The sequence below is a fragment of the Otolemur garnettii genome, unplaced genomic scaffold (genome assembly GCF_000181295.1).
Source record: "Otolemur garnettii isolate 467f Iridium unplaced genomic scaffold, OtoGar3 scaffold00023, whole genome shotgun sequence".
NCBI classification, from domain to species: Eukaryota; Metazoa; Chordata; class Mammalia; order Primates; family Galagidae; genus Otolemur; species Otolemur garnettii.
The window spans coordinates 18,689,988-18,704,649 of NW_003852418.1; the positions used below are offsets into that span (position 1 = coordinate 18,689,988).

At 44.8% G+C, this 14,662-nt stretch overlaps 1 protein-coding gene across 5 annotated transcripts in view; it reads left to right on the plus strand.

The window, feature by feature from the left end:
- The window catches only part of LOC100966563 (guanine nucleotide-binding protein G(s) subunit alpha), a 56,126-nt gene that overhangs the window by 19,149 nt on the left and 22,315 nt on the right, over positions 1 to 14,662 (plus strand). Inside the window, exon 1 of one of the 5 annotated variants that reach the window (XM_012803872.1) lies at positions 13,516 to 13,752. The exons of 3 other annotated variants lie outside the window; for them this stretch is intronic. The gene's annotated coding sequence lies outside the window, so the exon portion shown is untranslated. Of the gene's footprint in view, positions 1 to 13,515; positions 13,753 to 14,662 lie in introns of those variants that run through there. One more of the 5 variants, XM_023511904.1, reaches the window with a different exon arrangement.

Genomic DNA, 14,662 nt, shown 5'->3' on the forward strand with positions numbered 1-14,662 from the left:
TCTTAGCTCTGGCCCTCCATCTTAGCTCTGCACCTACATCTTACCTCTGGCCCTCCAGCTTAGGTCTGTACCTCCATCTTAGCTCTGGCCCTCCAGCTTAGATCTGGCCCTCCATCTTAGCTCTGGCCCTCCATCTTAGATCCTGAGCATTGGCCCTTTCTTCCCATTCCCTAATGTGGATAGAGATATTCCATATTCAATCACTATAATTAATTCCCAGTCATTGTGGAAAGAAAAATGTACTTTTAATTTCCAGAATTTTATTTTCAACTTTCCTTTTGTAAATGCTTTTAAGAATAAGATGTCTTATCTATAGGTCTCTATAATGTTCAGCACATGATCTATAACCTTTATGTAAAAATGCATGTAGTACAGGTGTATAGATTGTTTTATATTAAAAATAAGATAGGGGAATTTTTGAACTGAACTGAAGGAACTCCCAGATGAGTTTTGTTCCACAGTCAGTACAATTCAGATTTACAGAATTATTAAGTTTTGGCTTCCCCTTGAAGCTCATCACCCCTCAAAGAGGACTGAAACAGGAGTGCCTAAATTTTGTATTCTGAAGTTGGGGGACGAGCGTAAGGACAGCAAATCTGAAAGTGGAGATTTGGCCGATCTGCGGGCCTCCTCACCTCCCTGCAGGTGGTTGTGTTCTGTTCAGTTAATCCCATTAGCTGGCAAAGGCTTACAAGGCCACTCTTAAGGGACATTTGCATTTTAATAAGAGCTCTATGAGGCCAGAAAGCCCAGAGAGTCACATTTTTAACTGAGGGGCCCTGAAGAGTAGAATTCTAACAGGAGGCTTTGAAAAGGCATTTGGGCAGTGAGAATCCTTCCCCACTTGTTGTCCTTGTCTAGCAGCCCCTAATCAGTGAGTTGGCTTTTCTCCCCATGGCCCTAGGATGTGGGGACCCCTTCCCCCCACTCTAAAACAGTGCCTTAGTGGTATCCTGCCTAGCAACCGGCACCCCCCACCCTATCCAGCAGCAGAGTCAGGTCCAGCTCACAGCCTTTGGGATGCCTGGCTCAGTCAGCCCAGGCCAAAGGTGATAAGCCTCATGTTCTTCTCCAAGGTCTATGGTTGTGACACACAGAACCGTCAGGAAATACAAGAGGCTTAAGATTTGTAGTGTTGCTCAGCCATCTTTAAAAAGGAATATAATGGGGAAGGGAGTTGTGAAGCAGAGGATGGAGGAAGCAGGCGGCCAGGCCAGCAAGCGGCAAGTGGCAAAGCAGCCTTGTTTGTATGTTACATAAACAGCCCCCACTGTCCTATGGTTATAGCCTTCAGAAAAGCCAGAGCTTAGTGGCACCTGGGTTGATTTCACATCTTATTTAGAGGTATATTTGTGACTAGTTATTGATCAATCAACTAGTTATTCGATCAATCAGGGAGGCCCAGAGTGCCATCTTGACTTCCCAGATATTAGCATACCGTTATGGAAACCCGGAAGCCTGCCAATTAAACTCCCTAGTGTCACTTAAAAGGGGCCCTTCTGATATGCACAATCTTTGGGAAAAGGAAATTAAGCTAATTTTGAAAGCTCCTGACACTCCAGTTTCTTTAAAATGTAAGTAGTTGAAGGCTAGGATGAATATTATGAATTCCTGCCATAATGCGTATTTGAGCATATGTCATGGATTCTAATGGCTCAAGATTCCTCAGGGGCATAGTTTTTTTTTTTTTTTTAATGTTACCCACCCAAAATGTTCTTTTCGGAAAGTTCTATGATAGCTAAGAGGATTAGAATAAAATTGTCACATAATGAGATTTTAGAAAGACCCCTTACCTGTGGCAGTATAAACCACCCATGAGAAGTAACAGCACCCCCCCACCCCACCATACCCCGTGTGGCTGGGGGACATCCAGCCAGGAGTAGGGCATTTAATTTTGCATGTGAGTTACAGCTTTATTTCAAACATATAAGCACGAGAGCCGGAGACGATATAAAATACACAGTCATGCCTTCCCTCTGAGCATGAAAGACATTTGGATTTTATCTCCCTAGATCCAGAAACTCCATGCTTCTTTCTAAATAGCTTCTTCCTGTCCCTTAGTGAAGTCATTGGGGAGAATCAGCCTCCAAGTTTTGCTAAATTGTGTACCCTGACAATGACTTGTAATGAGAAGACCTTGCATGGATCAGAAGCCCAGAGCTAGCTGCTGCCACCGTCTCTGCAGATGAAAATGGCCTTGCCAGCACCTCACTGCAGATACAGGCTGGCTCAAAAACATCGATTTTCTCCCTAACCCTCCCAAGGTTAGGATTCTGCTTGGAACTCTCTACTTTAAGCTAAAATTTCCATCACCAAAGGGCCTGATTTCAGGCAGAGAAAGGACCACTTTAGCAAATGAGAGAAGACGGGAGAGAGAGGGTCATTTCAACAGCAGCAAAACTCAGCCATGCCATTTTTCCTGACAGCACTTTAATTATGATGAAAGAACAAGATGTTTTTTGGTTTTTACAGAGGAGGCTTGTGGTGGGGGAAAGAGAGGGGGCCTCTGAAAGAGATGAGCTGTGGAGCAGCTGTCACTGAGGCATGATGGATAGACTGGGGGGGGAGCGCAAAGCCCCTCCCTCACTCTGCTCCAGGAGCCAGTTCCGTGGGGCCGGCTTCCCTGCTTTCAGCCGGGGGTAGATTGTGAACAGGAAGAGCCCGATAGGCAGAATTTATCAACCTGCTGGATGCCGGCTTCTCCCTTTCCCCTGTGCTGCTAGTCTGTGCTCTGCTCCACACCCCCCATGTTGAAAATGATGTTTTTCTTTAAAGCCAGATGCTAAGTCAGACCCAAGTTCAAATGGATAAACTAGAGCCTGGGACAGATGTTCTGATGGCAGAAGCCAGCCATGCTAGATTGGGAAGGAGTTAGAGAATCAGATGCTGACAGGCTATATTCAGCTTAAGCCAAGATAAAGGGCAGGGCCCTGTGTCCCCCTACCCACCTCCTGGCCTGGTCTGTAATCCCTGTGTGGCCCTCAGGCATTGAATCTACAGGAGACACCCGTGTGTTGTGTGTTTGCTGTAACCCCCAAAGGTGGCCTGGGAAATCAGGGCCGGCAGGGTTTAGAAAGAAAAGTGAATCCTAGACTTTCACAGCTGGAAAAAGCCTCAGTGCCAGGGAATGGGAAGTGCAAATGTGTCCAGGTTAGCTGTGGGGTCCCCAGGGATGAAGGGGGCTGAGAGAAGACAGACAGACACAAAGGTAGGAAGGTACGTGACTTTTGCTTCCTTTCACGGCCCTCCGTGTTTTCAGGGCTCTTTCACTGCGTGCACATGAAGAGCAGGCAGCTTCTCCAGCCTGCAGTGCAGAATCACACAGAGCCGAAGGCAGGCTCCGAGCCTGGTCCTCTCGGCTGCTTTTGCATCTATGTGAGAAGGGAGATCACCCCCAGGAGAGCCCCTAGCCTTGAATTAAACACCGGTGGGTGTCATACCCCCACCCCACCCCACCCCAGGAAATAATCCATGCAGCAACTTCCCCAAACAATTTATGATTTTCTGGGGTTCTTTATTCTCTTCTCCTCAAAATTGTCATGCAGCCAGCAACACTTCTAATTTTGATGATTATTAACGGACAGCTTATAATGAAACAGCAGGGACTTAGGGCTTTGTGCTAGGTGAATTATGGACATTACGGGCAAAATCACTTTATTTCTTACGCTTAGTGAGAGCATTAACAAGCAAAATGCAACAGCTGCAGTATCTCGTGGGAGGAGGCAGTGGTCTTGACATCGCAGAGCGGTACTGCAGGGCCTCAGATATCTCCTTTCCTCACAACAACTGCAATCTTTCCATCTGAGCCAACTTGAAATATGAAATTATTCCCTATCTCCATGTACCATGATTCTGCTTGCTATGGAGATGGAGGAACAGTGATCTCGCTGATTTTAATAGACCAATTTAGAGAAAAACACTTGAAAAATATGTTAAAACTCATTTTTCTCATTTTCCTCTTGGAAGGCAATTATTAGGAGCCAGCAGTTCCATTTGGAAGGAGAAGGATGCAAGGACAGCATCCTGACTTATGACCCTCGAGCTGCTTAGATATTTTATTTTTGAAAGATTTTAGTTTGGAGAAGGGAAAAAGAAAAAAACAAAGCCAGACAAATCAGATATAGATGTTTGCTGAGCCTGGAGGTCTGAGGAAACCCACTTTAGGAGATTGTGCATTTTCAATGTCAGAATAAGTGAAGTAGTTGAGGATTTTATCCCCTCTTAAATAGGCACTTTGGAAGAGGAAAATATTCAGGTTTTTGAGAAACATAGTGAGGCAATCAGTTAATGTGAGGTGTTGGTGATTGTGATCATGTCTGAAGAATTGGCCTCATTTTTCATGTCAGAATTAATATTGGTTGAGATTAGATGGCTTTTTAATTTTAGACCATTTACATTTTATAGAGAACAAAAAGGCGGGGGGGGGGGCTCTAAGCCACTTTATAGCAATGACAAAGCCAAGTAAATAGAAACAATATAACCTTTAAAAGGTCCATTCTTTCACTTGTAGCTTTTCTCTGGTAAATTTTGCATCATTCAGCACCATCTAAAAACTCGTATTTTCATTGCTGGAAACACGTGATGCTTCCTGCTGTTACTATGGCTTTTTCATTGCTCACAGACTCCCTATTCCAGTGACCTTTTTGGCTTGAGTTTTTGTCTTTTTGACACCAAGGCATCCAATCAATTTGGTCAAAACTTCAGTCGCGAAAAAGCAAATAGATATTTCATCTACAAACAACCAGTATGCCTGAATAGTTGAGCAGATCAGCTCCTCCAACCACCTGCCCCCCTGTCAGCCCAACACAGTGCACATGCTGTACGTAAACTAAATTTTATCTACAGAACAGAACTAGTAGCCAGCCTGTACACTGAGGGATGAGGAAGGGAGCATACACATGCAAAAGATGTTAGGAATCTCGCCTGCTCTCTGCAGTAGCCATCTGAAATCTGCTGCAGAGGGGAGCTGGGAAGGAAGGAGCAGGCTGGTCGTTAACAGGTGGGCATGCAAGGAGAACAGCGTGGAGAGACATCTTTATAGCTAGATTCTCAGCAACATCATTACCAGAGTCAAAATTTGTGGCCATCTTAGGGTTTAGAAGAAACTAAAGCCACTCATCCGTATTTTGTCTTATGTTACAACCAGCTCGATCCAGCCATCCCAAAAGTAGGGGCAAAAAGTGTGGCTTTTATAAAATGGAAAAAATGTCCATGATTCTCTTTCTTGGAACAAGCTGACCTCCCCGCTCCCAAATTCTATCTCAAAGTCACCAAACTAAGACGAGATGATCTGTTTTCCTTTGTTTCTCTCTTTTTCTCTATTTTTCTTTCTCTTGGGCATAACTGATGGGGACTCTTGGCTGGAATTTTTCCTGGCCTCTCTCAATGCAGCAGAAAGCCAGGAAGGTGAGGGAGGAGGAGGAGAAACCGAGGCAGAGGGGCAACGCTCCCTGACACATCTCCTTTCCTGCCTCAGCCTGGCGCAGCTCATTTCTCTTTGCAAACAGCTCTGCCCAAAGAGAGTATTGATGTAACCCCCAGGTACTCTTCGTAATCAATCTAACTTATTTTCCCTCTGGGGTGACAAGATCTGGAAAGCCCAGCCTTTAGCCTTTGTTTTTATGTTGCTGTTGCAGACCTTAAAAATGTATTTTCAGCAGTTTATCACAAACTGAGAATTTCAGGGGGTGGGGACAGCAGGTCAAGAATTGATGACTTAGATTTATTAGTAGCCTCATTAAGCAGACCTCAGAATTCTAATAATGGGTGTTTGCTAGACAAATCAATGTCATGTTTCTGGAAGGAGAAGAATGATAGCCAGGTGATTTCACAGAATTATCAGGTACGGGGAGGAAGGTTAAGCAAGGGTTCAATTACTACACATTATAATGATTTTTTGTTTGTCTCCCTGAGGTTTTTCTGCCTGCTGCTAGTAGCTTTTTTTCTTTTGGCAGATTTGCTGTTTTGCTTTACACATTTTAGAAATTAGGCATCTATTTCTTTTTTCAAAATCTCGTCTCCTTTTGGCATCCATTTTAGAAGCTAGATGTTTGCTGGAGAGTTCTGTCTTGTAGTCTCTCTCTCTCTCTGTCTTTTTAAAATATAATTCTCTTCTCTGCCTTCCCTACCCCTCAATAAATTTAGTGGCTATGTAGTTATGCCAACGTGTGGGAAACGTATATGTTTAACATATTTAAGAATATGCAACATAAATAAAATATAAAGGCATTTTATACTGAAGATGAAAATATTAAGTCTGCTTGGGGATTATACTAGTTAGTCAACATTTTGGGTGTTTTTAATATTCATTCAACTAATTTATGGCATCTTGTCGAAATGATGCCTTTAAGATAATTACTGATTTAGTTAATAGAAGAGTATTTTAAAAACTTACTTTTCAGCCTGAGAATTGCTTTAAATCACCCTGTTCGGGGGTACCTCCCAGGGACATGCTGTTAAATAATATCAGGTTGTAAATTTTGGATCATCTGTGTTTTTTCTAGACTTTGGGCTGCCTCTAATGGTTATAGGTAAATGGAATATTGCTTTAACTTAGAGATGAGGTGTCTTATCTCTGGGTCCCAGCTAAGATCCATATCAACTTCTATTGTACGGTAGGGGTATTTGGCATCACCTTGACAAAGACAGGGACCCAGGACCTTTCCTGTCAGTGGAATGGCTCAGCAAAGCACAGTCTGACCTCATCTTCCTTCACTCCTGAGACCAGGACATGCCACGGGATAGTATAGTTCGCTCAGCTGGCTTTGGCATTGCAGAGGCAGCCTTCTCATTGACACACCGAGCTTACACCAGAACCCCCGCAGTTGGGGATAGAGTCCCACCTGTCTTCCTTCACTGTTGCCAAGTTCTCTTGAGAATTAGCTACTGTGTAGGGGGTCTGCCAGTCTCTCACATCAAGCTGGATCAAGGAGCCTGAGTGAAAGCTCGGCCCAGCGTTTCCATACTCCAGCTGTTCAGGTCTTCTGGATAGGAAAGGCTAGCTTTCCAGAGTGTTTATTTCTTGGCGTCAGGTCACTACAACCTTGCAATGAAAATAGGTATAATTAGCATGTTACAGATTAGACCCTGCATCTCTAACTTGGTGCTACTTCCTCTAATAATACCAATTTTGTTGACACATTTCCTAGAATCTCGGGCTTGCTTCGATTGCTAAAATCCTCCAAGAGCTGAATGGTAGTACAGGCCTGTTCACTTTAGAACCTGGAAAGCTTCAGTCCCAATTAGATCTTCTCTGTCCCCTGCATTCTCAGACATTGCAGGTGCATCTCAATATTCTCGTTCTTATGATCAGGAAGCAATGGCTCCCTTCTCCCTCAGGGCTGACATTTTCACTGAAGGCTGAGCACACATGGTCTTCTGTGCCTGTGGCAAAAGGCTCTTTCCTGGCTGGCTCTAGAATCCTCAACAGTTAATTGGGGAAAAATTTGAGTTAGGCATCCCAATTTCAGCCGAGCTGGGCATACAATGAGTACACCTGTCACTTGAGCCAGTGTCCAAAATCCTGCCCCGTGGATCACAGCTGTAGCATTATTTCAGCATGAGCAATTCAGTATTTAATGTTCCTTAGGAAAAAAATAATAAATCGTTCCAAGCTGCTGCTCTTTACTGATTAACCCTTTGAGGATTTTAGGGTGGTGGTGAGGGAAGAAATCCGTAATTCGCTTGGCTAATGGGAATAATGCACTGTTCCCAGTTATGTCTTAGAAAATACTACTTTCTTACACAGTGGAGAACAGGGACTACAAAAACATCCTCTTGTTCTGTGGCAGCCAGAGCCTTCCAGAAGACAAGTTAGACATTTTTTCTTTTGCTTTTTTTCCCCCCATTTCATTTATATTTTGCCCTGCATTATATAGTACAAGTACTGCTTCCTGTAGTTGTCAGCTTCTGTTTCTTTTCAGGGTGCTTAAATTAGCCTGTCATCATTGGCAAATCTTAATTTACAATTAAGTGCTGGAAAAAAAAAATCGTTAATCAGAACTTCTCATTTTATGTATATCCCCCAAAAGCAACACACATTTTTAATCTGTCCTCCCAATAGCTGAGACCTTCTGTCACCTGGGCCTTAATAAATGAATTGCCCATCTGCAATTCATCTGCATAGGCCAAACTACCTGAAGGCCGAGTCTGTCTGCCTCCTGAAAGAAATCGGCTATATTTAGTTTTTAAAGCAAGTCTGCTTTGTGCTCTTTGTAAAGTCAGCGACATTCTTTCCATTTTTTCGGTATAATTAGCACAAAAGGAGCGGTAATCTGAGAAGGTAGTGGAGACTAAGGCAACTGAGAGACAGGAATGTTCAGAACAGTGGGCAGAGGCAGGTCTCCCAGTACTGGGCAGTGTGCGGAGACCCCAGGACGTGGCTGTGGGCAGAGAGGAGGCCAGTAGCTCATGAAATCATCTCTTTCGTCTGATTTCCAGAGTGGTTGCAAATGCTTGATACTTCAGCTGAATAATTTTTCTCCTCCTCGTAACTTCCAGGGGTCAGCAAAGGTCTTAGAAAGAGACAGGGTGCGCCCTGCCAAGCAGTCCATAAATTGTCGAGGGGCAGTGGAAGCGAAGCCTTGGGGCTCCCCAGCAAACACTGAATTTTGAAATGGAGGCTAAGTAGAAATCGTGCAGAGGCGGGCTGGGGTGGTGGTGGGAAGGAGAGCAGGTTGTGTAGAGCTACCTGGAAAGGAAGAGGCAGCCTTCCTGGTTGGGAGCTGTGCAGTCTGTGCCCTGATGGTTAGTTAGTTCCCCCCTCAACACAAAAACCCAGCGAAATAGGTGCTAAACTACAGTTACACATTTTTAATTTCAGTGTAAACGTGTGTGGCAAACACACAAAGATGAAAAGGTACCAACATTTCTAGGTGAATTAAATGTGTGATGAATTATGTCACATTAATTGCTTAGTTCTGAGTTTACCAACAGCAGAGGGAAGTGGGACAAGAGAGGGGGTTTCAGCTAGGAAGGCAAAGGGCACCATAGCCCAGTCAGAGTCCCAGTTGTCCCAAACTGAGGCTGTTCTCTAATTGCAAGGCTTTTTGAAAATGATGCCCTATCTTTATTTTCGTGATAGGTAAATAAGGTAAAAACTGAAGATCTGACACTTCTACTTAGCAGCTGTTGCATTTATATATACCCACACAGTAGCATTTAACTAAAGAAATGAATGGCCTGATTAATTGAGTGTTTTCAACTCTCTGAACTGTAGTTGTATAAAGAATTGAAAATGAAAAATAGCCTAAAATCTTTAAAATCGTATCGATTCTTCTTGTACCTAAGGGAATGTTATTAGGACTTCAGAGCATGCGACCATGCCATTGGTCACAGCATCAGATCTCTACCTGTGCCAACCGTTTTTTCATTTTTCCCTGTTGTGATTTGTTTAGTAAGATGCTGGGTCAAAATGTCATTTAAAGAAGGTATCTTGGAAATAAGAACAAAAACGAACTGGCCCGTGCCTATTTTTAACTAGTCTCGCTGCCCTATTGCCCATCCTGAATGAGTTTCCACTTTCAAGGCCAAGTTTAAAGTTTGAAGCAACAGGTTTTCCCATTACCTTAGTCCTCATGCAACTTTCCCCCCAAGGGAAGTGAAGGATATTTTAGTTTAGGAAAATTAACTTTCCTGCTGTAGAATGGTAAAACTCTTAATTTTTTTTTTTTTTGTACTCAATTAAGATCTCCATGAAGTGGCCCATCGGCCTCCTACTGTTGTTGACACATTCCTAGGAGAATGAGGCTTGCTCAGTCTTCTTGCCAGGTTTTAATTTTAGTTCTGTAATTGATTATGCCACTGCCTGTGTCTGTAGGGGCACTCCCTTTTGGTTGTACCAGTGGGTTTATTTCTCTGTGTAGATAACACCTGCCCATCAGAGTCAGGAAGACCGGAAATTGCCTTCAGATTGTGTGCATGGTTCTAAGTAGATGGTTGAACAGCATCTCAAAGCCACTGGCTCAAGAAATTAGGTCCAAACACATTGGTCAGTGCACCCTCCCACCTTTTGAATTAGAGTATTTTCTGAATTTAAAACAATTAATTTGAAAATTAGTTGATGGAGTTTAAATAGGGAAATTTCATATGGCCAGGTAGTTAATTTTTTAGCAGTTGACTTCAAGCCTTCCAAAATGAAGTTTTCTATCACATTTAGTTTTGAATGCCAGTGTAGGGTTACTTTGTGATTGAAATTACTAACCAGTGAATATGACAAGAAAAAAAAATGCCCTAGATAATTATATTTTTAAGAACTTTTAGGGTCCTAAATAATAAAATCTTCTTACAGGGATTAACTGAGACTAGGAAATGCTTTTGGCAATTCCTAGTTTCATCATCTCCATGACAGAGGCTTCAGTATTCATTTGTAATAACAGTTTCAGTCATTCTGTTTAATTAAAGCTGCAGAATGTTCTTTGAAGACAAAAAGCACTGTGGAAATGCTAAATGCTATTATTAAAACTTTAGAGCCAGAGTTTCTGTTTCAGTGGAAACCTATTTATTGTTTCCTAGACTATTAAAATAATATTATAATTATATTTCCTCTGGGGCTCTTGGAAAATAACTTAAAATGACCCCAACTAATGAAGGGCCAAGGAGAACACTCTTGTCACAAAACTGAATTACATCATTAACTACAACAATGTTTTTAAAATTTTAAGCTGTAGGAAGTTTATCGCTTCCAAAAGCAGACAAGGCCTTCTTACTGAGAAAGGAAGAGGCAGAAAAGTCAAGGAACACAGGCTCCATCCATAAATATGAAGTTTACAAAACCACAAAAGTCAACCACCAACATGTGAATTCATCCTTTGTTGTGAAATACGGAATGTCAGAGAGCAATGTTGCTAGGATATCTCTTTGTGTGGCATGTGACACCATCTGTTTAACCAAGCTGTATCGTTAGGTGACCTAGTGTTTTAGGTTAAAGATGTGTTATTATCCCAACTGGCTGGCTTTGGCAAGAGGCACATCACCTGAGCCGGGGACCTGTGCCTTCCCTGGGCATTTTATGCTCAGGACATTCTAGCTTTTTGTCCCTCTCTAGATCCTGAAGTTTCCATAACTTCCATCTCTTCTAAGCCAAATGAGAGGCCCTTCCTGTTGGAAAACTCTAGTCTGGAGTGTGCTAAGAATTATGCTAATGAATTACTCCACTCTCAAACCATAAACGAGGTGCTTAAAACAGTAGTGACCTATTAAAATAAATTACTAACTCATCTGAAAAGGTCACACATGGTTGCCTCCAAATCTGAAAGACTTTAAAAAACAAAATAATAACATTTAGGGTCTGGGGAAGTCAAATGCTAGGCCAAAAACTATAGATGGTGTCAGCTCACCATACCAATTAAGTAAAATGTCTTCTTTCACTTTGTGTTGAATAAAAACAGAAAACCCAACAGACCACAAACCAGCTTGTGTTTCAGAGCTTCTGGTGTCATTTGCTTACCTGTAAACCTTCAGTTCCACCTGCTGCCGTTTATTTACAAAGTAAATGCTTTATTTGTCCATCAGTGGTTAGTCATAACAAAATATAGGTGAAACCTACACTTTAAAAAAGTTTTTTTTTTTTTTTGGAATAGCCTGATAGATTGAAGAATTCAAAGGAGTAAGCCTGACCTTGTGTTACACATTTCTAAGGACAATAGTCCCAATTGTGCCCTGCCTAGAATGCACGTTAGTATAGAACAGTTTCGCTCCTTTTAAAGTTCAGGGGTGATATTTATCTAAAAGTGGAAGGTGGTAACCCAACTCAGAGATTTCCAAAAAAGGAGACAGCTCATTGTATTTATTTGTAACAGTGTCCTTATTGGCGTAAGTATCAAGGTTGTATTGGTCACTGTTTACTTTGTGCTTCTTAAATACAATGTATTCGTGCTTTGCCACATTAGAAGCAGGAAGGAAGATGCTTTTTGAACAAGTGAAGCATAACAAAAATTTCTTGCCTGTTCTCCCTCTTAGAAATCTTTACCGATTTTTAAAAAATGACAACTGATGAATCAAATTCAACCAATACGTTTTTATTTGATATATAAAGATATAAAACCTGGGCCCTGTCTTTAAGTAGTTCCAATCCAGTTATTGAATGATAGTGAACCGTATCTTCAAACAGCCTTGCCGTCGTTGATCGTAAGGATTTACTGCCGATTTTCGTAAGAACACATTCAGGTCTATCAGTTAACTATTTTTATCCACTTTTGGTTAGGTAGAAAGCACTGATCATCATGCTTTTTCGAAAAGAAAGTGTATTTTTGTGTGGAAGAGAGATCGTGAGCAGAGGGTGACGATGACCTGGCTTATGTTGGGCGGAGACCGGCAACTATTAAGCAGAGTTGAGAAACTCAGGGGTCTTTGGACATGAGGGTCTAGTGTCGAGGTTTTGCTTCCTATTAATTCCAAGTGTTCTTTGGTGATTCTGAATAACCCTCTGTTGCCCCTTCATAAAATAGAGGCCTTATAGAATGGAACTATTGATGTTCATAGGTAACCCCCCCCCCAACGTCCCAAGTTAGAAGTCAAAGACAGTTAAAGTTGGAAAAAAGTTCTAATTAATTTTAAGATCTGGGTTTAGTGGCTTGTAAGTCTGTGTGCCATCCAAGGCAAGCACCTGTCTTCTTCTAAGGACCTGTCTGCCCCTGCTCACTTGAGCACATGGTAGACCATGAGAACCCGCCTGTACCGAACATTTATTGAATGAATGAATGAATGAATTATACCCAAGCAGACACACTTCTGACAGCAAGTGATCCATTCAAGCTCCCTGGAAAAGTGGGCAGGAGTCAAGAAGTTGACAATTTAGTGCCCCTGCCCTTAATTTTGTGCTCTATTACATCGGAGTTTGGGGATGGGACACTTTAGAACTTTGGAAACTTTCTCAAACAAGTTGACGTTTCATAAACTACTTTTCCTCTGTTCCAGAGCCCCCGCGGCGCCCATGCCGGGCCACCACCCTTTCCACCTGGGAGGACGTCCCGCGCATGGACTCAACAACTCTGAACAACTCTGGCCTCTGCTCCTCGGCTCTCCTGTCGCCGGCGCGCTGCCTGCCGCCCGTTTCTTCTAGAAATGCTAATTTTGCGCGCCCAGCATACTTTTCTCATCAGAAGACCTGAAAGTCTGTCCAGGCGTCGCAATTAATTAGAATTAAGTTTGCCGACACCTATCTCCACGGGCACGCGCCGCTGGGAGGGAGGGGTGGGTGTCGGTCCCGCGTGCGCTAACCGGGAAGCTGGAGGTAAGGAGGCGCACAGCAGGGGTAAGCGCCGCCCTGGGCTACACCACTCACCGAAAATTGGGAGGCAGGTCTGGGAGGCGGGGTCGAGAGCCCACCGTCTTGGGCGCGCCCGTGCCCCCCAGTACCAAGCCCCCAGTGCCCCCTGCCCACACTTTCACTGTCCCCGCACCGGCCCACACTATTAGGGTGCGCGGCGGACCATTTGGGTGCGTCCTCGGTGGACCGATTTTTTGCGCTTCCCCTTCGGTTTATAGGGGCCGCTGCTATGGGTCGGTCCTCTGAAGAGGCTGGGGCGTCATCGGCCGGTTAGAAAGCGCTGTTCCCCGGCAGGGGCACTTAGTCTCGTCGGCACCGCGGAGCGGGCTGTGTCAGGTGGCTGGCCAGGCGGGCGCTCCCTCGCCCGCTCACTCTCTGGCTTCGGGGCTGCGGCACCGCGGCTGGAGCGAACCCTTGTCCCGGCGCGGGGTAGCGGCGGGCGGCCGGCAGGCACTGCCTTGCGTGTGAGTGCACCTCACTCACATGTAAGTCGGGGAGCGCGAGGGCCCGCCACGGAAGTGCGAGTCGCCCGGCAGTGCGAGTCGCCCGGCGCGGGCAAGAGCCTCCGGGACAGGGCAGCGGTGCCCTGCGCTGCTGCCCTGCCCCGTGCCTTTCGGGCACCCCCCAATTCTCTCTCTTTTTCTCTTTTCTCTTCTCCATTGGCGTGCCCAAGAGCCAAACCAAGGAGCGCCTGAGGGTAACAGCAAACTCGTGCCATCGCGCCTTTGCACTTTTCTTTTTTGAGTTGTTTGACATTTCTTGGTGCTTTTTTAGTGTCTCGCTGTTGTTGGGTGCATTTTGGTTTGTTCGTGTCCCTTTTTCGTTTGCTCATCCTTTTTGACGCTAACTATTAGGCAGCCAGCCCAGCAGACCCAAGTCCAGCAGCCGCCGCTTTCCGCGGCCCCGGGGCAGCTCGGCAGGGACCGCAGCGGAGCCCCCCGACACGGGGCGTACAGGGGCTGGACAGCCCGAGGCCGGGGGCAAGCAGAGCGCCCAGGCCAGGCGCGAACCGGGCTCCCCGAGGTGGCCAAGTCACCATGCTGAAGATGGCTATGAAGCTCAAAGCCAGGATGGCGGAGAGCGAGAGGAAGACAGCCGAAGCAGCTGCCGAGGTGGTTGCCGAAGCTGCCGCGGCGGCTGCGGCTTGGGCAGATCCGGGAGAACCGCTCGCGCCGCCCCAGAGGAGCAGGGACACCCCGAAGCCCCAGAACAACCAGGCGCAGGAAGCGGCTCCCGAGAAGTTTCTGACCGACAAACAGCGCAAGAAGATGCAGAAGAAGTTGCTGGAGCAAAGAAAAAAAGAAGAGAAGAAGAGGGAGAAGGAGAGGAAGAAATTGGAGAAGATGCTGAAGAAGAAGAAGAAGGTGCCGGAAGCCTCGGAGGAGGCCCGAGGCC